Here is a 27,128-nt window from a genome sequence, read left to right as displayed (position 1 = left end):
CCCTCATGGGACCAGATTCATGCACATTTTTTCTCTCTTCAAAGAAATTATAATCTTTTGGTTTCTATTCAGTGCTGGCGAAAGGTGTCAAACCAGAGCAGGAGACCCTTGCACCGGAGCGACCCTTCGTGCCCTCTGTGACATGGCACCTGTCCCTCAGCAGGCCTGGGCATCCTGGGGGCAGCTTTGCAGAGGAGAGGAAGCATGGTCCCAGAGATTAAAACCAGGGCTTAATTTGTGCCAGGGCTTGCCAGGCTGAGCCCCGGCACCTCCGGGCCTGGCACCTCTGGGCCCTGGCAGTTCAGGGCCCCGGCACCTCTGGGCCCCGGCAGTTCAGGGCCCCGGCACCTCTGGGCCCCGGCACCTCCGGGCCTGGCACCTCTGGGCCCTGGCAGTTCAGGGCCCCGGCACCTCCGGGCCCCGGCACCTCTGGGCCCCGGCAGTTCAGGGCCCCGGCAGTTCAGGGCCCCGGCACCTCTGGGCCCCCGCAGTTCAGGGCCCCGGCACCTCCGGGCTTGCTGCATCAGTTATGAAAGTAAAAAGAAAATTGCTTGAGCCCCGGCCCTCCTTTCATTACAAATTAAGCCCTGATTGAAATCAAACAGCTGGCTGTGATAGGAACAGAATTTAAACCCCAGTCCCCAGAGTCCCAGCCGCTTGCTCTGACCACTACCCTACGCTCTCCCTCATGGAACAGGGTTATCTCAGGAGAGGAAAGCAGTGAGGACAGGGAAGCCGAGCTGCGCAGTGATGGCACTCACAGCAACACACACCGAGCTCTCTCCCAGTGACCTGTATTCACCCACCATCGCCCAGGGAAGCCATTCCATTGACTTCAGTAGACTCTAAATCAGGCCCTTCGTTAAGACTAGTACTTTAAAACGTTAAATTAAGTGGACACTGACAACTTGAAATATAGTCAGTGTCAAGAAAAGTCCGACAGGAGTTTCGGGTAACACATCCTGCTTCACAGACCCCCCCACCCGCAGCCAGTGTTCAGTTTTACAGTCACATTTTCCTGTTTTTTAAATTCTTTTCTCTCCTCATTGCTGTTTGAAAGACTAAAGCAAGCAAATGTACCCCGGAAACAGTGGAACTGAGGATACACAGGGCGCCGGCAGATCACACTGACTGTACCCGGGGAACCGCGGAACTGAGGATACACAGGGCGCCGGCAGATCACACTGACTGTACCCGGGGAACCGCGGAACTGAGGATACACAGGGCGCCGGCAGATCACACTGACTGTACCCGGGGAACCGTGGAACTGAGGATACACAGGGCGCCGGCAGATCGCACTGACTGTACCCGGGGAACCGCGGAACTGAGGATACACAGGGCGCCGCCAGATCACACTGACTGTACCCGGGGAACCGCGGAACTGAGGATACACAGGGCGCCGCCAGATCACACTGACTGTACCCGGGGAACCGCGGAACTGAGGATACACAGGGCGCCGGCAGATCACACTGACTGTACCCGGGGAACCGCGGAACTGAGGATACACAGGGCGCCGGCAGATCGCACTGACTGTACCCGGGGAACCGCGGAACTGAGGATACACAGGGCGCCGGCAGATCTCACTGACTGTACCCGGGGAACCGCGGAACTGAGGATACACAGGGCGCCGGCAGATCGCACTGACTGTACCCGGGGAACCGCGGAACTGAGGATACACAGGGCGCCGGCAGATCGCACTGACTGTACCCGGGGAACCGCGGAACTGAGGATACACAGGGCGCCGGCAGATCGCACTGACTGTACCCGGGGAACCGCGGAACTGAGGATACACAGGGCGCCGGCAGATCGCACTGACTGTACCCGGGGAACCGCGGAACTGAGGATACACAGGGCGCCGGCAGATCGCACTGACTGTACCCGGGGAACCGCGGAACTGAGGATACACAGGGCGCCGGCAGATCACACTGACTGTACCCGGGGAACCGGGGAACTGAGGATACACAGGGCGCCGGCAGATCACACTGACTGTACCCGGGGAACCGGGGAACTGAGGATACACAGGGCGCCGGCAGATCGCACTGACTGTACCCGGGGAACCGTGGAACTGAGGATACACAGGGCGCCGGCAGATCGCACTGACTGTACCCGGGGAACCGTGGAACTGAGGATAAACAGGGCGCCGGCAGATCACACTGACTGTACCCGGGGAACAGTGGAACTGAGGATACACAGGGCGCCGGCAGATCACACTGACTGTACCCGGGGAACCGTGGAACTGAGGATACACAGGGCGCCGGCAGATCACACTGACTGTACCCGGGGAACCGTGGAACTGAGGATACACAGGGTGCCGGCAGATCACACTGACTGTACCCATGGAACCGTGGAACTGAGGATACACAGGGCGCCGGCAGATCACACTGACTGTACCCGGGGAACCGTGGAACTGAGGATACACAGGGCGCCGGCAGATCACACTGACTGTACCCGGGGAACCGGGGAACTGAGGATACACAGGGCGCCGGCAGATCACACTGACTGTACCCGGGGAACCGTGGAACTGAGGATACACAGGGTGCCGGCAGATCACACTGACTGTACCCGGGGAACCGTGGAACTGAGGATACACAGGGCGCTGGCAGATCGCACTGACTGTACCCGGGGAACCGCGGAACTGAGGATACACAGGGCGCCGGCAGATCACACTGACTGTACCCGGGGAACAGTGGAACTGAGGATACACAGGGCGCCGGCAGATCACACTGACTGTACCCGGGGAACCGCGGAACTGAGGATACACAGGGCGCCGGCAGATCGCACTGACTGTACCCGGGGAACCGCGGAACTGAGGATACACAGGGCGCCGGCAGATCGCACTGACTGTACCCATGGAACCGTGGAACTGAGGATACACAGGGCGCCGGCAGATCGCACTGACTGTACCCGGGGAACCGCGGAACTGAGGATACACAGGGCGCCGGCAGATCACACTGACTGTACCCGGGGAACCGCGGAACTGAGGATACACAGGGCGCCGGCAGATCACACTGACTGTACCCGGGGAACCGTGGAACTGAGGATACACAGGGCGCCGGCAGATCACACTGACTGTACCCGGGGAACCGGGGAACTGAGGATACACAGGGCGCCGGCAGATCACACTGACTGTACCCGGGGAACCGTGGAACTGAGGATACACAGGGTGCCGGCAGATCACACTGACTGTACCCGGGGAACCGTGGAACTGAGGATACACAGGGCGCCGGCAGATCGCACTGACTGTACCCGGGGAACCGCGGAACTGAGGATACACAGGGCGCCGGCAGATCACACTGACTGTACCCAGGGAACAGTGGAACTGAGGATACACAGGGCGCCGGCAGATCGCACTGACTGTACCCGGGGAACCGCGGAACTGAGTATACACAGGGCGCCGGCAGATCGCACTGACTGTACCCGGGGAACCGCGGAACTGAGGATACACAGGGCGCCGGCAGATCACACTGACTGTACCCGGGGAACCGCGGAACTGAGGATACACAGGGCGCCGGCAGATCGCACTGACTGTACCCGGGGAACCGCGGAACTGAGGATACACAGGGCGCCGGCAGATCGCACTGACTGTACCCGGGGAACCGCGGAACTGAGGATACACAGGGCGCCGGCAGATCGCACTGACTGTACCCGGGGAACCGCGGAACTGAGGATACACAGGGCGCCGGCAGATCACACTGACTGTACCCGGGGAACCGCGGAACTGAGGATACACAGGGTGCCGGCAGATCGCACTGAATGTACCCGGGGAACCGCGGAACTGAGGATACACAGGGCGCCGGCAGATCACACTGACTGTACCCGGGGAACCGTGGAACTGAGGATACACAGGGCGCCGGCAGATCGCACTGACTGTACCCGGGGAACCGCGGAACTGAGGATACACAGGGCGCCGGCAGATCACACTGACTGTACCCGGGGAACCGTGGAACTGAGGATACACAGGGCGCCGGCAGATCGCACTGACTGTACCTGGGGAACCGCGGAACTGAGGATACACAGGGCGCCGGCAGATCACACTGACTGTACCCGGGGAACCGTGGAACTGAGGATACACAGGGCGCCGGCAGATCGCACTGACTGTACCCGGGGAACCGCGGAACTGAGGATACACAGGGCGCCGGCAGATCACACTGACTGTACCCAGGGAACAGTGGAACTGAGGATACACAGGGCGCCGGCAGATCGCACTGACTGTACCCGGGGAACCGCGGAACTGAGGATACACAGGGCGCCGGCAGATCGCACTGACTGTACCCGGGGAACCGCGGAACTGAGGATACACAGGGTGCCGGCAGATCGCACTGAATGTACCCGGGGAACCGCGGAACTGAGGATACACAGGGCGCCGGCAGATCACACTGACTGTACCCGGGGAACCGTGGAACTGAGGATACACAGGGCGCCGGCAGATCACACTGACTGTACCCGGGGAACAGTGGAACTGAGGATACACAGGGCGCCGGCAGATCACACTGACTGTACCCGGGGAACCGTGGAACTGAGGATACACAGGGCGCCGGCAGATCACACTGACTGTACCCGGGGAACCGTGGAACTGAGGATACACAGGGTGCCGGCAGATCACACTGACTGTACCCATGGAACCGTGGAACTGAGGATACACAGGGCGCCGGCAGATCACACTGACTGTACCCGGGGAACCGTGGAACTGAGGATACACAGGGCGCCGGCAGATCACACTGACTGTACCCGGGGAACCGTGGAACTGAGGATACACAGGGCGCCGGCAGATCGCACTGACTGTACCCGGGGAACCGCGGAACTGAGGATACACAGGGCGCCGGCAGATCACACTGACTGTACCCGGGGAACCGCGGAACTGAGGATACACAGGGCGCCGGCAGATCACACTGACTGTACCCGGGGAACCGTGGAACTGAGGATACACAGGGCGCCGGCAGATCGCACTGACTGTACCCGGGGAACCGCGGAACTGAGGATACACAGGGCGCCGGCAGATCACACTGACTGTACCCGGGGAACCGTGGAACTGAGGATACACAGGGCGCCGGCAGATCGCACTGACTGTACCCGGGGAACCGCGGAACTGAGGATACACAGGGCGCCGGCAGATCACACTGACTGTACCCAGGGAACAGTGGAACTGAGGATACACAGGGCGCCGGCAGATCGCACTGACTGTATCCGGGGAACCGCGGAACTGAGGATACACAGGGCGCCGGCAGATCGCACTGACTGTACCCGGGGAACCGCGGAACTGAGGATACACAGGGCGCCAGCAGATCACACTGACTGTACCCAGGGAACAGTGGAACTGAGGATACACAGGGCGCCGGCAGATCGCACTGACTGTACCCGGGGAACCGCGGAACTGAGGATACACAGGGCGCCGGCAGATCGCACTGACTGTACCCGGGGAACCGCGGAACTGAGGATACACAGGGCGCCGGCAGATCGCACTGACTGTACCCGGGGAACCGCGGAACTGAGGATACACAGGGCGCCGGCAGATCACACTGACTGTACCCATGGAACCGTGGAACTGAGGATACACAGGGCGCCGGCAGATCGCACTGACTGTACCCGGGGAACCGCGGAACTGAGGATACACAGGGCGCCGGCAGATCACACTGACTGTACCCGGGGAACCGTGGAACTGAGGATACACAGGGCGCCGGCAGATCGCACTGACTGTACCCGGGGAACCGCGGAACTGAGGATACACAGGGCGCCGGCAGATCACACTGACTGTACCCAGGGAACAGTGGAACTGAGGATACACAGGGCGCCGGCAGATCGCACTGACTGTACCCGGGGAACCGCGGAACTGAGGATACACAGGGCGCCGGCAGATCGCACTGACTGTACCCGGGGAACCGCGGAACTGAGGATACACAGGGCGCCGGCAGATCACACTGACTGTACCCATGGAACCGTGGAACTGAGGATACACAGGGCGCCGGCAGATCGCACTGACTGTACCCGGGGAACCGCGGAACTGAGGATACACAGGGCGCCGGCAGATCACACTGACTGTACCCGGGGAACCGCGGAACTGAGGATACACAGGGCGCCGGCAGATCACACTTACTGTACCCGGGGAACCGCGGAACTGAGGATACACAGGGCGCCGGCAGATCACACTGACTGTACCCGGGGAACCGTGGAACTGAGGATACACAGGGCGCCGGCAGATCACACTGACTGTACCCGGGGAACCGCGGAACTGAGGATACACAGGGCGCCGGCAGATCACACTGACTGTACCCGGGGAACCGCGGAACTGAGGATACACAGGGCGCCGGCAGATCACACTGACTGTACCCGGGGAACCGCGGAACTGAGGATACACAGGGCGCCGGCAGATCACACTGACTGTACCCGGGGAACCGCGGAACTGAGGATACACAGGGCGCCGGCAGATCACACTGACTGTACCCAGGGAACCGCGGAACTGAGGATACACAGGGCGCCGGCAGATCACACTGACTGTACCCGGGGAACCGCGGAACTGAGGATACACAGGGCGCCGGCAGATCACACTGACTGTACCCATGGAACCGTGGAACTGAGGATACACAGGGCGCCGGCAGATCACACTGACTGTACCCATGGAACCGTGGAACTGAGGATACACAGGGCGCCGGCAGATCACACTGACTGTACCCGGGGAACCGCGGAACTGAGGATACACAGGACGCCGGCAGATCACACTGACTGTACCCGGGGAACCGTGGAACTGAGGATACACAGGGCGCCGGCAGATCACACTGACTGTACCCGGGGAACCGTGGAACTGAGGATACACAGGGCGCCGGCAGATCACACTGACTGTACCCGGGGAACCGTGGAACTGAGGATACACAGGGCGCCGGCAGTTCGCACTGACTGTACCCGGGGAACCGTGGAACTGAGGATACACAGGGCGCCGGCAGATCGCACTGACTGTACCCAGGGAACAGTGGAACTGAGGATACACAGGGCACCGGTAGATCACACTGACTGTACCCAGGGAACAGTGGAACTGAGGATACACAGGGCGCCGGCAGATCACACTGACTGTACCCGGGGAACCGTGGAACTGAGGATACACAGGGCGCCGGCAGCTCACACAAGGTTTGTTTTCCCATTAATCATTATAGGTGCTACTGTCCATCTAGTCCAATGTGTCCCTACAGCTTCCCTGCTAGTTCAAAACAAGTTTTATGCAGCCTCACCAGGTCTGTTCAGCCACAAGTCTCCGCACCATGTGTTGAGGCAGGGCTCCACCCAAGCAACGGAAGGTCCTGCTGTAACCCCAACTTCCCGCTGGCCTCCAACTTTTACTGGTGCTGAGGCACCCTGAGCTGTCTGGAAGGCAGGCCGCAGAGCCGCTGGGAAGAATGCCCGAGCGCCAGAGGGTTTTGCAATGCTGCCGTGCACGGCTGCACAAACTGTTTGCACGCTGCTCACCCGCTTGAGCCAATGACACCAGCCTGATAGAACATGGCTGGAGCTGGAGCAGCGGGGGGCTGTTTTGGTAGCCATGACAACTGTGTGTGTGTGTGTGTGTGTGTGTGTGTGTGTGTGTGTGTGTGTGTGTGTGTGTGTGTGTGTGTGTGAGTGAGTGAGTGAGCGCGCCTGTATGCAGAGAGAGGCTTGCAGGAGATCTAACACAATTACCATAGAGGAGAAATCTACTAGATCTCTCCAACTAGATCCCTTGCATGACTCAGTGCAAGTTAACCCTTTCCCTCCCAGCAGATCATTTATATCAGGGGTTCTCAACCTCTGTCCTTCTGAAGCCCCCCTAAGGTGCTATAAAACTTCCATGCCCCCGCCCCATGCCACAACACCTGTTTTTCAGTAGATTAAAAGCCAGGGATGGTGTGAAGGGGTAACAAGCAGAGCAATTGCCCAGGGCCTCATGGCACAGGGGGCCCCATGAAGCTGAATTGCCCAGGCTTCGGCTTCCACCCAGGGAGGAAAGGCTCAAGATTCAGCTTCAGTCCCAAGCAGTGGGGCTCGGGATTTGGCTTTCTGCCCTGGGCCCCAGTGAGTCTAATGCTGGCCCTGCTCTCTGGTTTATTCTTGTGAACCCCCTGAAACCTGCTCGTGGCCCCTCAGACCCCTGGGTGAGAATCGCTGATGTATATGACTCAGTAAACAAGGGATACAAATATTGACAATGTTAATAACAGGACAATCGGGTATCTGCCCAGGACAGGACTTCCCAGCAGCAATCAGTGCCCGTAGAGAGGCAATACGGTCTAGTGCGGTGGTTCTCAAATGTATCTGATCGCGCCCCCCTTCTTTGTATCTGGAGTAGTTTACATCCCCCCTCCTTCCCCGTCCCCGCCACACAAGTACATTTACCGATCTGTGCAGCAGCGCTGGTTCACTTGAATCAGTTTCAGCTTCTTTGTTTTTCACTTCAATTGTTGGGGTGGTTTTTTAATCAAACAAACCATTGTAATAAGAGCAAACGCAAAACTGCCACTGTGGTCCGCACTGACAGTGAAGCGTGGACACTGCGTCGTAGCAAATGGCTTAGCGTAGAGAGGGCAACAACTTTGTATAATGCTACGCAAGCTTCACAGAAATCCGTCAAAATGCACAGCGCCATCTGAGGACCAGATATGGAGGAATCCGTTCTGCTAGTTATTCATTGCCAGGGGTAAAATGTGCTCACTACGTTTTTTTTTTTTTCTTACAGCTCTTCACGCCCCACTAGAATATATTCTGTTATTCTGTCCGCCCCCCCACACCCAAAAGGGATCTGCCCCCCAGTTTGAGAACCTCTGGTCTGGTGGATAGGGTACTGGGCTGGGAGTCAGGAGATCTGTCCCCTGTTCATAGATCTATGATTCTACGACAGGAATACCAGACACATGTGGTATATAGCAGGGTTTCTCAAACTGGGGGTTGGGACCCCTCAGGGGGTCGCAAGGTTATTACATGGGGGGTCGCGAGCTGTCAGCCTCCATCCCAAACCCCGCTTTGCATCCAGCATTTATAATGGTTTTAAATATATTAAAAAGTGTTTTTAATTTATAAGGGAGGTCGCACTCAGAGGCTTGCTATGTGAAAGGGGTTACCAGTACAAAAGTTTGAGAACCACTGGTATAGAGTAACACACCATTCAAGCCAATTTCCTTGACCTGGCTAGACAATCCTGGCTTGTTGCACGTGGCTCGACAAATCCATTTCCTGGACTTCCTTGGTACATCATCACCACCATTACTATTAATAATCCTTAGCACTTCTATGGCATCTCCTAGCATTTGATAGACATTAATTAAGTCTCACAACCTCACCCCTGTGAGGTGGGTAAGGATTATGACTCTCCAGGGCAAGGACCGTCTCTTCACTTGTGTTTCTATAGTTTCCAGCACAATGAGGCCCCGGTACTCTTAAGTGCTACTAAGAACACCAATGAACAATTATTATCATTCACATCTTTGGATTGCAAAATTCAGGCACAGGAAGATAAAGCCAATGTCCCTGAAAAAGATATCTAGGGATCACCTTGGATAAATCAATTCAAACATCTTAACGCACAGTTAAGGGTCCAAAAGCAAAGAGATCAGGGGCATCGAGAAGGTATATGCTACTAGCCATTACATGCATTTACAGAGCTGTCTAGAGGAATGAGCACAGAGTGGGTGAAGTCTTAGGCTAGTCATTCCCACCTCTCTGCCTGGCTTTCCTCATCAGCAAATTGGGGATAATAATATTTCCTTATCTTAGAGTGAGGCGAAAAATGGTCACTGGTTTTGGATGCCTCATTTTTCAGCTGTTGAGTTTGAGACACCTTGAGCCTGATGCACCCGCTGAGCACCTGCAGTTCCCATGGGTGGTGGGAGTCCAGCACCTTTGAGAATAGGACTTCTGGCATGTTAAGTTGGGCTTCCAAACAATGAGATGCCCCAAATCAAAGGCCACATTTTGGCCTTGCTACCTGACCAGTAAACATGTAAAGAGGTGGGTAGGTGCTAAGTGTCATTGTTTAACCAATGGCATGTCCTTGCCTGAAACCCGAGGCTCAGGGTTGGCCACTTCCTGTCAGAAAAAACAGAGAAATAGGAGAGACCAGCTGAAAGGTCACAAGAGTGGAAGAGGAAGGGTGGTGCAGTGGTTCCAGCTCTAGCCTAGAATGCCAAAGAGCTTCCTTGCTACAGACTTACTGTATGACCTTGGGCAAGTCACCCAGTCTCTCTGGGCCTCAGCTCACTATCGGTAAGTGGAGATGACAGAGGAGTTGTGAGGATAAATGCATTAAAAAGGATGAGTGCAACAGCAAGGGGGCTATAACCTAAGATAGAAAGAAAAGTGTTTACATTCGGGGTGGGGGTGGGATTCGGCTGGCAGGACTTTAGACAGGACAGGAAGCAGTGACCTTAAATATCAGTTTGCCTCTTGGATTGGTTGGTAGGACACATAACCTTTCAGAAGAAAGTGTTGTATGTTCCATCCAGCAATATGCACTGCTGATGGAGGACGGACAGAGAAGTATACAATACATGAGTATTAAAGAAATCGTACCTCATGGGGGAGGGGCATTACCTGGTCCCCGGTGACCAAGGGGTTAAGCTTCCTTCTTATAGGTTGTACGAATAATGACTGCTTCTTAGATAGAGGGGAGAGGATACCTTTGGGAAGGCCAGGGTCATAGGAGTGGTGTGGGGTGAAGTGACACTCAGCCCAGGAGAGTTTCTGTTACTCTTTTCTGCGTGTATTAACCTGCACAGCATTACGGTTATAAATACGGGGCCAGATCCTCAACTGGTGCAAACTGACTGACAGCCTCTGCGGAGCTAGCCGCAGGACCCTTTGAGGAAAGCCCTTGCCAAATGTGCATTGCTTCTGCTAAATCAATCCCCCCAGCTGTCAGGGAGATTCAAAGCACTGGGTAGCCTAGAGAAGGTAACCAACGTTGACAGAACCAAGCCAAGAGACTGTAAACATCAGAGATGGGTTCAAAGCTGCAGACCTCCTGGACCCAAACTCTCCCAGCACTCAGATCAGGGATTGGAAGTTCAAGCTGTTGCAGTAATTGGGTCTACAAATGTACCCCGCTTGTGAGCCCAACTGCAGGAGAGAGGATAAAAGTTTGTAAAGGGTCCCAATAACCTCTAACAATGAACCCTGGTGGGAAAAGGTGCAAAAGAGAGACAGACAGGCTGGATGGGTCCACTCAGAGAGGCCTCGTGATGTAACTCAAGGGCTGTGTTCAGATCTTGCCTGGTAAACAAGAGAAGTGTGGGACCAAAAACCAGTGAACCCAAATTGGTTTGTTAGAAATTAGGCTTAATTGTGGGCAAAATGAGGGGATGGGTTATTCCACACACCACTCTCTATTGGGGTTCTTAAAAAGAAAAGACTGGGGGAGAATTAACCCCCCCATCTCCTGGGACCCACCGGGACATTGCTGGGCCTTCATCACGCTGATTCAAAGAGATGTCCTGACTAACCAGGCCAAGAGAGGGACCCAAGTGACACCCCCGCATCTCAACTGGCTCTGGGTGAATCCCAAACACCCCCTGGGACGTGAGACTTTGTCACACACACACCCTCCATTTCTGTGTCTTTTTCCTTCCCCACCTTATCTCATCTCTCTCCTTTTGCCCTCTGGCTTAGCAGACCAAAACTGTGTATTTTCAACATTGTGGCCAGAAAGGCAGCAGAAACCAATGGCTCAGCGGCCTGATGCTGGTACAAGTTCACCAGCTCTCAGAGGGAGGGATAAGACCATGTGCTGGGCCTGCATTTTTCCAGAGGTGAGGTTAGAGAGTCGAGCCCAGAGACAGAAGCTGCATTTTCTATCTCCACTGCTCTTTTCTTGCCCCTCGTGTGCATTTGGCTCTTGTTGTTAAAGACTGATCCTGTTTCCTAAGAAGACAAAACAAACACAGCTCCAGCCCATCTCAACTAACGTCTCCTCTCCCCAGAGGGAGAGTTATTCCCATATTTCGTACCATCTAAAAAGCTGTCAAACAAGGAGTTATTTCTTCGAGAAACTCCCTACAGCCCAGGGAAGGGAACAGGGAATACAACTAAAAGAAAAGCTTTACTTATTACTTTACATTTCATATGCTTTAACTGTTTTTCTTTCTTTTCCGTATCTGCGACAACAGGTTAAAAAGATGTTTAATGAGGTGTTTGTCGTGGTACCAAACAGGCTAAGGTCTCTGTATACCGAACTCTGAAACTTGTTTAAAACTTGTTTAATGTTGGACAGTTTCTGCTTTAATGTGCTCTAACTTGCAAGTGTAGCCAAGCCCTTAGACTCCTTGGACCCCTTTATTCCATGGAAATGAATACAACAAAATCCATCTCCTGAGAAGGAGAGAATGAAAGGAAGATGCAGAAGGAAGACAGACAATCCCAGCCTCCTCTGGTGATTACATAGGGAAATCACTGCATGTTAATATAAATAAATGCTGGATAAGAGGTATAGTATGCAACTGCCCAGCCAGATTCATGCACAAACTGAAGGTGAATACAACCATAAGCAGGACCTAAGTGATGCACTCACTGATCTTGGGCTGGCCCACTGCACAGAAGTCAATTTCCCCCTGAGTGGAAAGAAAGAAATTTTCAAACTCTGAAGGAGCAAGGAGTGGCTGGAGGCAGATGCAGGACCCACAAGTGAGTCAGCGAAAGCAGTTTAATTGCAAAAGGAATTGTCGCTGCAGAAAGCTGAAGGTGCCGTGTTTGCCAGGAGGAGGGCGGGGAGCAAGGATGCCAGCGAGAAAGAAATACATTTTCCAAGGAGAGGAAATGAGAAACCCGGAAGGAATTACAAGAGTTGCGCCAGAACAGGTGGTGAAGAAATTAACGTTACCAAACAATGGGCAAAGCACCAAGAGCAGCCTGGCTCATTCATCGCATCTGGAGCAGGCGGCAAGAGATTGGGAAAAGTACAGCAGCTCTCAGAAAGCAGACTGAAGGCAGCGGAGGTGCAGAGACGGGGCATTCAGACGATTAAGAATAAAAAAAAAGTTTATAACAGTAGCACATAAAGATCTTAATCAGGATCAGGGTCCCATTGTGCACAAGGTGCTGTACAAAACACAATGAAAGACAGGTTTCAGAGTAACAGCCGTGTTAGTCTGTATTCGCAAAAAGAAAAGGAGGACTTGTGGCACCTTAGAGACTAACCAATTTATTTGAGCATAAGCTTTCGTGAGCTACAGCTCACTTCATCGGATGCATACTGTGAACTAACCAATTTATCTGAGCATAAGCTTTCGTGAGCTACAGCTCACTTCATCGGATGCATACTGTGGAAACAGTTTCCACAGTATGCATCCGATGAAGTGAGCTGTAGCTCACGAAAGCTTATGCTCAAATAAATTGGTTAGTCTCTAAGGTGCCACAAGTCCTCCTTTTCTTTTTACAATGAAAGACAGGTTACAGTCAAAATAGACAAAGACTTGGAGGGGAAAGAGAGGCCCAAACTGGTCACACAGCAGGTGTGATTTAGGATTAGAATCCAGGTCTGTGGATTCTCCAATTCAATCCACAGACCACAGAACTTCCCTACAGAACCCAAAGGCTTGATTCTCAACTTCCTGCGATCTTGTGTCATCATCCCACATACAGGGGTACTTGGAAAGTAGGCAAAAATATTGCTCCCAAATCAAGATTCTCCGCTCACTACCACCATCGGGAGCATTCCACACCTATGGTGCCCAGATCTAGATGATGACACAAGGTACAAAGCTGGGGAGAACCAGGCCCAAAATGTTTAGGGCCACCATTTCAATCACAGGGCTCATGACCATGCAGAGTTGCATTGGTGCAACATAGGGTATGATCTGAAACCAGTTTAGTGAAACCAGCACAAAAGGCTGTGTGGACACTCTTATTCACGGCTGCTACTCTGAAACCTGTCCTATTTCAGTGTGACTCAAGTTTATTTCAGATTAGTTCAAGGTCAATTAGAAATTAAAACCAAAATAAGCAACTCTTAGGGCATATAGAGGTGTTCCTGACTAAGAATATATAGAGGTCTTCCTGACTAAGCATTCCAGATTAGCTCAATGTGTTGACACACTTATTCCACAAGTGTGCCTTGTGTCTCTTCAGTTTCACTTTAACTTCAAAGTGGGTTAAACTAGCAGGAACAATGCTCTTATTAGTGGAATACAAGAGCCCACGCATTGAGTTAATCAGGAACAGCTATTGTGCTTTAAATTCACACCCTACCTTAATCCACATAAATTTTCAAGTGTAGACAAGTCCTGAAGCTGAAATAAGAGCACCCACACAGGTTTGTGCGCCAGTTTAAGGCTATGTCTACACTACCGCGGTAAGTCGACCTACGCTACGCAACTCCAGCTACATGAATAATGTAGCCGGAGTTGATGTACCTTAGGTTGACTTACCGTGGGGTCTACACCGCGGGGGGGTTGACAGAAGAAAGTCTCCCGTCGACTTACCTTACTCTTCTTGTTGGGGGTAGAGTACAGCGGTCGACTGGAGAGTGATCTGCAGTCGATTTGGCGGGTCTTTACTAGACCCGCCAAATCGACCACAGTGGATCGATCTCAGAGCGTCAATCCCTGCCGTAGTGTAGAGCTGCCCTAACTAAATTGTTTTTTAAAATGATTTATATTAAACTGGTGCAAGTTGCTCTTGGAGACACCCAAAATATAAGCCACTCTTAAACCGAAATAAGAGCATCAACAAAAGAGTTTGAACCAATTTAATGGAACCAGTTTAGGTTTTGTCTACATGACAGACCTATATTGGTATATAACTACCTCACTCAGAGGTGTGAAAAATCCACACCTCTGAGCAACGTAGTTATACTGACCTAACACACACACACACACGGTGTAACAGCGCTATGTCGGCAGGAGAGCTTTTCCCACTGACATAGCGACCGTCTCTCAGGGACGTCTCCCGTCAGCTTCGAGTGTCTTCATGAAAGGGCTACAGCGGTGCGCGGTGCAGCGTTTTAAGTGCAGACTTGCCCTTAATTAATTCAGCATAACTAAAGCAGTGCAAACCTTGGGCAGACAGGGCAGGGGTTCCACTGCTGCTGGGCTTGTCTAGATGAACGGCTTGCATGCAGCAAGCTAGGGGGGTTCATCTACCCCGCACTAGCATGCCAAGCACCAGTTGTCCATGGGGACCCTGTTGCCATGCAATACAAGTAGGGTGACCAAACAGCAGGTGTGAAAAATCAGGACGGGGGGGGGGGGGGGGGAATAGGAGCCTATATAAGAAAAAGCCCCAAATATCAGGACTGTCCCCATAAAATCGGGACATCTGTTCCCCATAAATACATGTACCCTAGTGCTCACTGATCTAGTCCCTTTTCAAAGCAGGCAGATCACGGCACTTGAGGGAACCTTTAGTACGTGGCAGCAGAGCGCACACAGCCAGTTCGCACACGGCAGGTCACTGCAGGGTAGATTGACACACCGGCATGCTGCACACGAACAGATCACGAGTGTTTCTCAACGACCCACCTGTGGACTGGCGCCGGTCCCCGAGATCTTCCGGGCACAGTCTAGGAAGGCAGCAAGCTGGTCCCTGGTATCGAAAAGGTCTAGATGAGCCCAATCAGCAACGTGGGTTAGTTTGCTCATTCCCAGACCAAACTTGCATTTTATGTGGCGTGAGGCGAGCGTCCAGAACTACACAATCAGCTCAGCTTAGACAGGGCCCTATCCAAAGGCCTTTGATGGCAATGGGAAGACTTTGACTGACTTCAACAGGCTTTGGAGAGGGTCCAGACTCTTCCAGTGTTGAAACCAACCAGGGGAAAATCAGAGGAGCCCCACGCCTGCCTGCCTGCCTGCGTCACTGGCCAGGGGAGGAGAGCAGGAACGCTGATCACAAACAGACACACATCATCCGGTGAAAGACCCAGGGTGAACTGCGGAAGACCACAGCTCGCAAACCCAGTGGAACATTTGGAGACAAACAACACAAGGAGTCAACCCAGGGGTGCGGAGGAGCTGACAGCTGTAGATTCAATCCCCTCAGCCTTCGAGAAAGGGACCTTTCACCGCACTACCAATCACAAGGCCACGACAGGAAGCGTGGTCCAGGGGTTAGCTATCTGAGCAGATGAAAAACTGACTTTGATGTCCAAGACAGAGGGTTGCTTGTGTGTGGAAGGAACTCATGGCAGAAGAAGGGGGACTGCTGAAGTGTCTCAAACCACTTGGAATAAAAGAGCGGCTGCCCCAGATTTCCGTGCAAGCTTTCCTGGGGTCTAAATAGTTGAGTTCACTTTTTCTTGTCATTCTCAGCAACTTTTGCCACCCCTCTGCATGTCAGATGCAGGCAACAGGGTGTTGGTAACAGGACCCCGTGGATGGATATTTTTATATTGAGCCAGCCTGTAAAGCACCCTGAGGCTATATAAATAAATGCATATTTTATTATTACTGTAAATAACCAAAAAGAACAAAAATAAACACATCTGACATATCCTAGATTCAAAATAAATCCGGATTCTCCTTTACCGGAGTAAAAAAAAAATCCCTTTGTTTCTTTCCGGCAAGGCTGAAAGCTCAATAACTTCGACCCAGTTTGTGACGCTCTTGAAAACTAATCCTGCAAACAGATGCTCTCTCAGTTGCGCTTTTGCAAAGGCCCTGTTTTCTGCACAAACATTAACACTGATTTATTGGGAAGGAGAAGCCAGGGATATTTTCTCTCTCTAAACTCCACTCTCTAGCCCTAGAGTTGGAATAACTTCCCAGCCAAGGAGTGTATTTTCACTCCTCTTCTGGATATTTTTATCTGCTTTACGTTATCATTTGCTATCTGTATTATAAACACACCATTCCCCTGCATGCTCTTCGCAGAGGCTCACCCCTTTAAATAAATCAATGAAGAAGGTCCTCGCTCCCAATGGATGACTGAATTTTATGCTTGTAAATGCAGGCTCACTGGACTATGGTAAATCCACAAATGCGCAGACCTTCCTGGATCAAACTGCTCCAAAGTCTAGGCTCCTCCCATCTGAGCTAAAGGAGAACCCTCACTGGAGGCAGTATAGAGGCTATGACACTCAGTTGAGCAGTTCTGGTTCCAACCAGTAGGGGGCAATGGTGAAGATACCCCTAGCAAGCCCATTGCCATACACTGTGTGCAATGCTCTGTCCTCTCAGATTCAGGAGCTGATTCCCTACATTCAATGCGCAAGTCTTTCCAAATGAGACTGAAGAAGACCTCCTAACATGACACAAAAAAACGCAAGCACCAGGAGGCCTCCACCTGTTCCAATGCCAAGTACAGCAACGAACCACCAAAATGTACCCCAAGCCCACCAAGCATCATCTTTCCCCCAGCTAATGACAGAGCACCATGTCCACGTTCCCGGGGGGAAACCCATCGCTGTGCCCAGCTCCAAGCTCAAAGGAGGGCTTGAGTAGGACTTAGTGCAGTGGACCCTCTGCTGGCGGATCACAAATACCCTGTGTGGGTGGCAGCAGGAGAAGGGGGGAGAGGGTCCCAGAAAAGGCCACAGGAAGAAACAATTGGGAGACAAAGTTTATGTCAGCAAACAAATTTCCTCGCTGGTTTTATAATTCCCTGCATTTTGACTCTTCCCCCTTCCAACAAAAATGAACAGTTCTGTTCATTGGAGATCAAAATAATTGGAGCAATAAATACATACATAATTACATTATCAAGGCCTAGAATAAAAGACGGGATCAGCCCACTGGATTTCAGGAGGCTATCAGAGATGGGGAAGGCGGTTACCGCTTTGACAGCCAACATATGCTCGATAATAGGCTGATTTCTCCTACAGCCAGTTATTTTACCATCTGGCTCCTGCAAGCGAGGGCATTATGGAGGGGAATTAGTGAGCTAGTTCTCCCTCTCTGAATTGACGGGTGGAGATCCCTAATTGCTATGGGGGTTGGGGGGAGGGAGAAGATATCTGGTTGCTGTAAGGCAAGTGCATTAATGCAGATTTGAAACAGCGAGAACAGTAGCAGCTGTGCATAGCTATACTGGACAAGGGCCACCACTTATGCCTCTGCAAAACATGCCGTATGCCATATGGTTGTCCTGTGGGATTTGGGGAAGGGATCTGTCCCCTAGCCTTTGTATAATGGGGTGCACGAACAGTCTCGTATTAGAAGCAACACACAATCCTCATGGAATTCTTTTATTAGAAAATGTCGCAACAACATATAAGGGAGAATAGATGCAGAGAAACAAGACAGCGAGATTAAAAACAGGCCTGATTCCCCATCAATTGCCTTGCCCAGGCTCCCATCACGCCAGGCGTTGTACAAACACAAAACAAAACGTCCCTGCCTCAAAGAGCTTCCAATCTAAGTTTGGGCAGTCATTTATACCAGTGCAAAGGGGCTGTAAAACGCTACCCTTGTGATTTTGTCTCACTGTTTCCTTGTAGTTCCTTGTCTGTCTGTAGATACCTGTTCTCTCTCATCTTTTATTTAGACTGCAAGCTCTCTGGGGTAGGGACTGTCTTTTTGTTCTGTGTTTGCACCACGCCTAGTGCCACAGGGGCCTGGTCCAAGACTAGGGTGCTGAGGTGTTACAGCAGGACAAATAAATGATAATAGTTTTACACCCAGTGTGCTCTGGCAGTACACCATTTGGGGTGTTTCTCTTAAAGTCCCAGCCCCTGGAGGCATGTGATCAAGTGAGCATCTCAACGTTCATTTTTTAAAAGTTTCTCGCCCTCACAGTGGTGGGAAAAGGTTACAGATGGGACCTCAGTCAAAGGGAAAAGATGCCTTGTTGCAAAGTTCACCTAACCAGAGAGAGAGTCTCAAATAAGATTACAACCAGGCTACTCCCCAGGCCTGCCACTAGCCCTGGGTTCGCATCTGACAATGCAGGGCGATTATCCCAGACTGAAGAGGCTACAGCGTTAGAAGTTGTGAGATAGGACACTTTTGTAGCTAAGGCACCAAACTGAGACTCAAGAGATTTTACTTCTATTTGCAGTTCTTCCACAGACTGCTTGGGCGAACAAGCCCTGTCCATAGAGTGGGCACAATAATCCTTGTCTGCTTTGACTAGTCAGACTGTGCTTTCCTTGGGGCAGGGCTTCTCTCTCACCACAGGTGTGTGCAGCACCTACACACTGGGGCCCCGACCCTGCCTGGGGCCACCATGTACTACCACAGTACAGATGAGCATAATCAATCCAGACCTGTAATACGAGGGACTTTTTAGTGCATCCTAGCGAATGACATTTTAAGAAGACACGTTCTCCCTAGCAAGTAGAGGGGAAAAAAAATTAAAAACCAGGAAAGTTGGAGCATCTGCTGCACCTCGCCAGCCCCGGTGACTTAATACTCAGCTAGGAACAAGCTAGCAAATCTTCTTTATTAGTTTATTTTTAGCCTTTATTTATTGACAGCTTCCAGGTGCTAGAACTGCAGCCAGGGTGCTCCGTTCCCATCCTCTGTTTGCGCAGTTGCTTTCCTTGCTCACTGTTAATCATGCAGGCCAATTTCATCTGGCTGGGTCTCTCTAGCAAGGCTCCGATGTTAACGCCACTTGCCTAGGACCTCGGTCCCCTCCACACCCCCATGAAGGCTGGGCCTTCCCAAGCAGTGGATTCCACACCAGGCATTCCACATGCAGGGTACCAGCTGGGATGATTCTTTGCGGCGTGACGCAGCAGTCGTGAACTACAAACGGTTTCGTGGCACCACGAGCAGATAGGAGAGAAGACGTTTCAGCCCAAGCTGCCCTGAATGGTTTTGAAGATGAAGTAAAGAAAACCAGACTATTTCAGCTACTGTGTTTACGTCGCAATACGGCACGTCGCTGGCAGTCGTGTATATTATGCACGGCTGTAGGCACGAGAGAAGGTAGAAATAATAAAAATATAAAAATGGAAGGAAAAAAATATTTCCAATTTTTTAGAACAAACATTTCCCAAAACCCAAATTTTTCGGAATTTCTATTTCGCGGGAAATGTCACAATGTTGACATTTCCTGCCAAACAGAAATGCTGAGTTTCCATCGGCTCTACCAGAGACCATCCTCGCACAGAACCCACTGTTCATCACAGCCTCTTCTCCAGTGCTATGCTCAGTCAAAGGCTCAGTTCCTGGAGCGACTGGGTTTCCATCACTGCCCTTGGGACACTGCTGTGCAGCACAGGGCACCGCTGCAATCTGAAAATATTTTGGAACCGACCTCAAATGTCTACTTCCCAGTTTCATTCTTGTGCCCCAGTTACATCATTTAAAGCCCCCTGAAATATTCCTTTCCATCATGGGAGCTTACAAAGGACTGGGGTAACTTCATATCACCCAGCAACACTGCTGATCTCCAAAGGCAACACTGTTCAATATTTCTCTTGGCCAGGAAGCAGGGTCTGCTGGGAGAGGGGGTGGAAAATGGATGGGATTCCATTATCATCTGATGAGGAACAAGACGCAGAAGGATGAGAGGGTTAGACTCCTTGGGCCATTTTAATCAAGTTACAGAGCCCTGCAACACGATAACACAAGCCAGCCAGCAGGGTTAGGCCGTCATGATTTTACCACCACGCTTATCCTCATGGTGTCTAGTTGTCCATCCTGAGCTGCATTTTTAGGAATACGGAGCACCTGCTACGCCCGCTGAAGCCCAGGGGATCTGCAGCTGCTCAGCACCTCTGAAATCCAAACCCAATAGCAACTTCCGTCGGGCACCCAAGAATGGAGATGCCCAAAATGGAGTCATCAACTTTAAACCCAGGAGGGACCACAAGATTCTCTAGTCAGACCTCCTGCACCTCAGAGGCCACCAACACCATCCGGCCACCCCCCTACCAAGCCCCACAATCAGAATTAGACCAATGTATTTCAGCCCTTTGGAGACTAAAGGGTTGTGTGCTCCAGACAGAGACCACCAGTGTCTGAAGGCCCCGCAGTGGCAGGGAACAGAGTAGGTAAGATATGCCCAGATAATCCTGGCAAGTGATCCCTCACACCGCAGAAGGCGGCAAGAAAACCCCCAGTTCCTGCCTGACCCCACATACGGTAATCAGTTAGACCCTGAGCATGTGAGCCAGAACCAGCCAACCAAGCACCCAAGAGAGAATTCTCTATGCCACTTCAGTGCACCAGCCCACCCCATGTGCTGTTTTATCTCCAGCCATGACCATCTCTGATGCCTCAGGGGAAGGAGACAACTGCAACAACAAAAACCGAGTACACTGGTGGGGGGAAGGGATTGCCTTCCTGACCCCGCAGGTGAAGTCCTAGAGCATGAGATTGGAGATTTTAGAATGTTTTGACATCCCCTTCAACTAGGGTGACCAGATGTCCCGTTTTTAAAGGGACAGTCTCCTTTTGGGGGACTTTTTCTTATATAGGCGCCCGCGCCCCCGTCCCGTTTTTTCACAGTTGCTGTCGGGTCACCTTACCTTCAACACACAACAGGTCAGCATTAGGACTGCGATTAGAACTCATGAGTCTCCTGCCTCTCAAGGCCACGCTCCGGTGGCTGGACAACGCCGCGTTCCACACTGTCTCCAAAGTTATGCAATTTTAATCAAGAACGCTGCTTTAAGAAGGCAGGGCTGCAGGTTCCCACGGTCGGACTGTTTGTTTTATTTTAAATCTTATTTATTACCACAAAACCCCCATTAAAATCTGCCCTCCGGCTGGCTTTCCTGTTGGCACTTGCTGTCTAATCCCTCCAAATTACAACCAGCGCCTCTTGCGCCTTTCAAAGCACCTTCTCATGCACTTGAATGGTCTTTAAAGAGAGATACCCTAGAGTGTGTAAAGGTGACTTTCAAGAGGGAAAACACAATAAAGTGAGCTTGTGCACTTTTCTGTTTCTCTGTATTGAATAAAGAACACTTGGAAAAGCTTTATTTTATTGTGTTAAGGTTTTCTTTCTTCTCATTTTTTTAACATGAGAAATTCATGTTATTACTGGCCCGGGAAAAGTCTATAATTAGCAAGACCCAGTCTGGGGTGTTTTGTCACGCAGGGCAGAAAACAGTCCCAATACCCCCTGAAAGGCCAAGCAAAAAGCAAACCAAAACAAAGCCAACGTAGTGCCCCCCCCCCCCCCGATGTTGATTTGACGCTCCCAGAAGTTGCTGCCCAGGGCAACCACCCTCGTTGCTCACCACTAAGGCTGGCCCGGATGTTTAGTGAAGACCTTATGTTGGGCTATACTGGGTTCGGGGGTAGTGTGGGTGCGTACGTGTGAGGGGGGTTGCATTTGAGCAGCTCCATTAGCACAAGTCCCCAGTGTAAATGCATTGCACTAGTGTAAGACAAGGCCTGCACGAAGTTGCCAGTGTAAGTCACAGTGGTGTCATTTGTTTACGTAAGAGGATTGTCCCAATTTCCCTCGTCTACACAAGCCCTTCGGGAATTTCCATAGTATAGACAAAGTGAAATGACAATAGCATGTTATGGAAATTGAGAACGGAAGAGATTTTTAATTAGGCAGCTTAAAACTCTTTGACTGTTATTTTTGCCACCGCCTATTAAACTACAATAACTGATTCACATTTGGGATAAAAGAGTCTTTGTTAATCATTCAATAGCTCGCCCATTCAACTGCGGTGGCAGAGTTCAAAGTATAAATCCTGCTAGACTAGATCCAGCAAAGCGCCAGGAGACCAGGATAGACATCATGGAGATTTTGAAGGTTGAAATAAAAACCCTTCTTTTGTTCTCTATTATACAGAGGCAAGAAAGAAAAATAAGGAACAAAGGCACAGACTAATTTATAAAAAATCCTTCACAATTCAGCTTTCAAGCCCTAGATTCAACCTACTGTATGTTTTAATTGTTCAAACACAGCGGGAGCAAAGGGGGGACTTCTCCCAATTCTAGAGAGATGAGAATGAACCACAAAATTCCAGTCTGGATTGTGATTGTTCCCCCTACCCCAAATTCAGGAGGAATGCTTGGATCCCTGATTTTCAGTTCAGGCCTATCACACAGGTAAGAGCCAGCTGTAAAATTTGGACATAGATCCAGGTCTGGACTTTGAATCCCCTCAAAGAATTGAGAGCATTTGGATCCGGGGGCATCTACAGAGGACAGATGGGCTTGGGGTTAAGGCACTGGTCTGGCTCTGAAGAGGTCCAGGTTCAATTGCTGGCTCTGCCACAAACTTCCTATGTGACCATGGGCAAGTCACTTACAGGCCAGATTGTCAAAATAGCTCATTGCACTAGATGCAGAAAATCTAGCCACTTGGTTAGGTGCTGAAAATGGCAGCTGTTGGGTGCTGAGCTCTTTTGGAAACCTGGCCCTGCCTTTCTGTGTGCCTCGGTCCCCCGTATTAAACACTGGGACACTAGCACTTCTCCACCCCACAATGGGATGTAGGGACAAATACAAAATGTCTGCGAGATGCTCAGATTCCATAGTGATGGGAGGCAGGTAAGCAGGCAGATTTCTGATTCTGAAGAATCAACCACTAAATTTCACCAGGAAATAAACTGTCATTTATGCAGGACATGGCCGAAAACCTAAAAAAGTTCATACTACAGTTACGCATTCCGAGCCCCATAAGCTCTGATTGTGCTATACCCACAAGGAACAAAACTGAATCGCATCGGCCCTTTGTCCATTAGAAACACAAAAGACCGGATGCTCCGCGGATGCACTCAGCAAAGCTTCATTGACTTCAGTGGGACAACCCTGGTTCACACCACATTTGGGGTCAGGAAGGAATTTCTCCCCGGGTCAGATTGGCAGAGGGGGCGGGGGGGAGGTTTTGATTCCTCTGCAGCATGGGGCACAGGTCACTTGCAGGTTTAAACTAGTTTAAATGGTGACGGGTTTCAGAGTGGTAGCCGTGTTAGTCTGTATCAGCAACGAGGAGTCCTTGTGGCACCTTAGAGACTAACACATTTATTTGGGCATAAGCTTTTGTGGGCTATAACCCACTTCATCAGATGCAGTTTCACACTGGAGTCTGTTTTTGAAGTAAGTTTTTTTGTTGACGAATGGCCACTTATAGGTCGGTTATTGAGTGACTGGGGAGATTCTCCTACTGGTTTTTTAACATTGTAATTCCTGATGTCAGATTTGTGTCCATTTATTCTTTTGCATAGAGTCTGTCCAGTTTGGCCAATGTACATGGCAGAGGGGAGAACTGCAGAACTGGAATTAATTTGCAAACTGGACACCATCAAATTAGGCCTGAATAAAGACTGGGAGTGGTTGGGTCATTACAAAACTTAAACCTAATTTTCCCCTACTGTTACTCACACCTTCTTGTCAACTGTTTGAAATGGGCTCCTCTCATTATCACTTCAAAAGTGATTTTTCCTCCCTTGGTATTCTGCTGTTAATTGAATTGTCTCATTAGACTGACCTCACACTTGGTAAGGCAACTCCCATCTTTTCATGTATTTATACCTGCTCCTGTATTTTCCACTCCATGCATCTGATGAAGTGGGTTCTAGCCCACAAAAGCTTATGCCCAAATAAATGTGTTAGTCTCTAAGGTGTCACAAGGACTCCTCGTTGTTGTTTTCAAATGGTGAGTTCTCTGAGACTTGAAGTCTTTAAACCACGATTTGAGGACTCCAGTAACTCAGGCAGAAGTTTGGGGTCTGTTACAGGAGTGGGTGGGCGAGGTTCCCTGGCCTGCGATGTGTAGAAGGTCAGACCAGATGATCACGATGGTCCCTTCTGGACTTTAAATGAGGTGCAGCCTCCTAGAGCATGTGCTGTTTAAGAAAACTGATTTCAGCTACTAAGCCCTGTACATTTTAAGTTCCCTGTACAGAGCCAGCATCTCCCCATATCAACATGCCAGTGCTGATCTTGGGAAGGGGATGTGGCTAACGCCAGGGTTTAGATAGCAACACCAATATGGACTGCTGATCCAACCCCCATTCCAAAGTCCATGGGCTGGAGTAAACATTCCTGGTGAAAGAGATAAGGACCTTTTCCCTGTCAGAGAAACCCAACAAAAATAAACCCATGCTGTGCTCAACTCAGCTGGAGTTTCCTGATTCAAGGGCCAGTATCCAGACACACAAGTGCAAAACCCTACTGATCTACGGGGAGGTTTGGGTGGGTTTGAAGTTTCTAGTTAAAATTCTGGCCTCTGAAAAGTTTTGTTTCAGGAGAAAAGATGCTTTGTTTCCTGCTTCCTACTTCCTCTGGGAGATCAAAGATTGAAAATGAGCAAAAACGGCTCAGATGGCAGGAGGCAACCCTTAGCTCTAGCCTATGGATGGGAGAAATTGCACAGTGAAATTTACAAGGTTGCTGGGAGATCTGTCAGGTAATAAACATGAGCTAGACGTACAGAAACAGGACCTGAATGACAGCTGTCCTGGCATGCAGAGGCTCCTGATGAAACTACACGATGAACATATAATTACCATTACACAAGCCAAGTGGGGAAATACCTAGTTGCTGCAAATGCATCACACAGTGCAAACCGAAGAGAGCAAAGCAGTCACACCCTGGAGGAAGTACAGGTGGAATTTCAACTGAACCTGGAAACAATAGTGCCACCTGGACTGATGACATTTTCGGGAGAGCAGCACAGAAGCAGCACCCAGAGGCCCAGTGCTTCAGAGAGTGAACTCACACACGCATAGGTGGTGGCCCGGAGATTCATCGACGCACTGCCGCCCGTTCTGCAAAGAGCTGCTTTTAGCAGGAGAAATGAGACTAGGTAGATCCGCCGTGCCTTTGTCCGTGCATAAGGAAAGCTCAAGCAAGGGTCATCCAGGACATTTAGGAATAAGACCCTAAACTGAAATGTCAGCCCTGAAGACTTCCACAAGCAAGGAGTGGATGGAGGTTGAATTCTACAGCTGAATCCAAAGCTCGGGGCATTTTGAACTTGGTGTTCAGACTCCATCCAACAGGGAGAGAAGTTTGAGCTGCAAATTTGGATCTGAAGCTCGGCTGTCAGCTCAGACCTGCCTGTGTCTAAAAGAAACCTCCCAAAGCTCTCCCTTAGCCAAACCCGAGGAGGGAGAGGAGATACTGATGAGGCAACAGGGGGTTTCCATGCAGGTTGTAAATGAAACAGCCAATAGAGGCAGAAACAATGCTGGTACTTTCACAGGGAAAAGGTATCTGAGGCGATTTCTTTCTCAACTCTTCACCAATCCCTCCCCTCAGCCAATGCAGATTATTTCAGCATTTTACCCAGTCCCACTTAAAGCGTCCCAAATGACCTGTTTCTGCCTTTCCCCTTGAGACGCTGCTCCCCAGCCCCAACCCTGCAAACCCTCACGCATGTTCTTAACTTTTCCACGGGGAGTCGTCCCATTTAGGGAGTCCTCGTTTACTGCTTTGTACATCTACTACTTTTAGAGGAAAGCAGGTGTGATGCCATGCATGCAGCCGAGATTGGGGCCAACAGGGCGTTTTCTACATATTCACCACAATGTGTCTTTGCCCAGTTTCCTCCCATAAGCCCTGGTTATACCCTTAGGCCACCTAAACATTTGCTCTCCGTGCTTGCAGTTGCACCTTTCAGCTCTCCATGGACACTGATGCTAACCTCCCTACCAGCCCTTGGTTAGCCAAGCTGCACATATGCAGTCCATTTACTCTTTTTTCCTGATTAACCCCCGGGCCCTCTCAGGCTCTTCTCCAAATTCCCTCTCTTTGAGCAACGTCTTTCTAGCACCAAGATGCCCAGAAACATATGCAATACTGTCGATTCCGGGTCGGATTCTCATTTATACCAAGACCCCTTTACACCGCTCTGGCAATGGAAATGGCCTAAATTACAAGCGTAAATGGGCCGTTATGTAAATGAGAATTAGATCCCTTATTCCTAAGTGTTTCCTGATACAGATGATCATTTCCATGGTCCAATATACCTCTGTATGTACACACCCAAAGGTGCATTGCATGTTCTCCCCTACTGTGCCCTCTGCTGTCACTCCTAGGTCATTTCCAACACTGACTGTTTTCCAAGGATTTCCTTTCAGATCTGCCGTTTGGATTCCTGCTCCCCAGAAGGATTAGCTTGCCGCTTTCCAGCCCGACTCTCATTCTGTTATTCCGGCCTATATTTTCAAACTTGCAAACTGTCAGACACAGCCTTAGCGAGTGCGAGGATACTGCACTTGGAATGCCCGCAGCAGCGGTCGCAGGCTAGTGAGCCACGGTGTTCCAGCCATTAATTCAGAATACGGACAGCAGTCAGTAAAATCTGTGTTTGGTTGCATT

The 27,128-nt window shown here is 50.9% G+C and overlaps 1 protein-coding gene across 9 annotated transcripts in view; it reads right to left on the bottom strand.

The window, feature by feature from the left end:
- ARHGEF10L (Rho guanine nucleotide exchange factor 10 like) overlaps positions 1–27,128 on the bottom strand; it is a 191,178-nt gene that overhangs the window by 124,741 nt on the left and 39,309 nt on the right. Inside the window, exon 1 of one of the 9 annotated variants that reach the window (XM_073316335.1) lies at positions 8,356–8,442. The exons of 7 other annotated variants lie outside the window; for them this stretch is intronic. The gene's annotated coding sequence lies outside the window, so the exon portion shown is untranslated. Of the gene's footprint in view, positions 1–7,217; positions 7,364–8,355; positions 8,443–27,128 lie in introns of those variants that run through there. One more of the 9 variants, XM_073316334.1, reaches the window with a different exon arrangement.

This window comes from Lepidochelys kempii, chromosome 18 (genome assembly GCF_965140265.1).
Source record: "Lepidochelys kempii isolate rLepKem1 chromosome 18, rLepKem1.hap2, whole genome shotgun sequence".
Taxonomy (NCBI): Eukaryota; Metazoa; Chordata; order Testudines; family Cheloniidae; genus Lepidochelys; species Lepidochelys kempii.
This window is presented reverse-complemented; position numbering and strand designations above follow the sequence as displayed.